Genomic DNA, 1,812 nt, shown 5'->3' on the forward strand with positions numbered 1-1,812 from the left:
TGTGTGTGTGTGTGTGAAGGTCAGAGGATCCAGCGCTGCAACAGTGTCGGGTAGCAGCAGCAGACAGCAGGTTGAGGTTGGTGTTGCTCCAGACTCCAGCTGATAAAGGCTATTAGTACACACCAGCAGCAGTTTGGACATGACACGCAGCCACAGCAGTGTCACTGCTTTGGTTTGGACACAATAATGGCTACATCACGCAGAAGTCACAGTTATAAGGGCAGCTACACAGGCAGGCACATTTTATCTAAAATGTCAGATAGCGCGTGTCAGCTTTAATACACGTTTGACCGACTCTGCTTATGAGTTTTCAAAGCTGCACACAGGAGGTAACGGAGTTCTAAAGAGATGAACAGTCAGTGCCAAATTACAGGTGCATCAGTCAGAAAAACTGCAATATTACAGTATCGTAAGTGATAAAGGGAACAGTGGCCACAAGCTGTTACTCTCAATGAGGGAGAGACAGAATAGCTGAAACATAAAACATTTGGACAATCACATTCCAGATCAAAAATTGGACTATGACCCAGGAGGTGAACAATATGAAAGAAAATACTCTCAAACAGCCTTAAAGGTGAAAGTCAGCACTTTAATCCCAGTTATTGTTTCATTCCAAGACCATTTGTTGGAGTTGGAAAAGCCAAAACAACAACAAAAAATATGTCACTGTCCCAATACTTACAAGCTGCACTGTACAAAACAACAACCCCAGTAATAATCGCAGAATTGAATCGGCGTCTCTGTGCCAGTGTCTCAAAACAAACAAAATTGCACATCGGGAACTAACAAAGCTGGTATTTGGCAGTGCTTTCATTTAAAAACCACTTGTATCCAAGGCCAGTGCACAAACACGCAGACAGAATAAAACCTAGACCAGTCGAACAATTTATGTTAGACTTTTCACTATTTAAGTTCTTGTTTGGGGGAAGCTTAAGGATGGCTTCAAATCCTTGTGTCTTCTGGTAACTGTTAAATGTAATGGTCAATATTTAATAGCATGGACAGTCAACATGCATTTATTATGAGTAAGGAATCTTAATAGCACCTTGAAGTCCAAGGTGCTGCATGTGTTGTCGACTGGAAGGTGAAACAGTTTTAAGGTGTGTCATAAATAAGTGACATATAACTTGGCCTTTATAAAAACAAGATCTGAACATCCCTTTACCTTTTTTTTAATGGACATTATTTATAAGAATTATTTATTGAGCAATGAGCTCAAGGATAATTGCCTGTGTATCTACCCAAAGAGGATTGGAGCTGTTTTTAAATGCGCTTGGTGTACTCATGATTAGGTGTTTCCATTATTTTGGTCACAAGCAAACAAACATTAAGCCACCAGAAGTGGTTATATATTGCACAGAGATTCTCTTATATTGCAATATCAGAAAAACTCATTTCATTACATCACAAGTGTGACACCCGCGGGTCCAAAACTCGACATATCAAGTCGTCAAGACTGAAAGGTGGGCTGGGAATCATTCTAATTCCCCAGTAAGAAAAAGGTTATGTTTTGAGGAAGAAAAGTTACAGACAGATTCCATCAGGACAGAATGGGGATGCTCTACCCTGCACGCCGTACTGCCTGTATCAAAGCTATTATTCTTCAGGAGTGTAGAGGGTGGGCACAACAATAACAGCAACAAGAGAATAATGGAAATAGAGAAATTCGCAGACGTGGAAGAGTAATGAAAGAGCAGAATGCTTATTGAGACAGCAATGCACAAGAAAGGCCAAAGGAAAACACGCCCACCTGTTCTCAATCTCTCTCACGTTCTCTCTCTCTCATGCAGAATCTCACACACACACACACAC

This window comes from Morone saxatilis, unplaced genomic scaffold (assembly GCF_004916995.1).
Source record: "Morone saxatilis isolate NCDOM2014 unplaced genomic scaffold, NCSU_SB_2.0 Contig24, whole genome shotgun sequence".
Classification (NCBI taxonomy): domain Eukaryota; kingdom Metazoa; phylum Chordata; class Actinopteri; family Moronidae; genus Morone; species Morone saxatilis.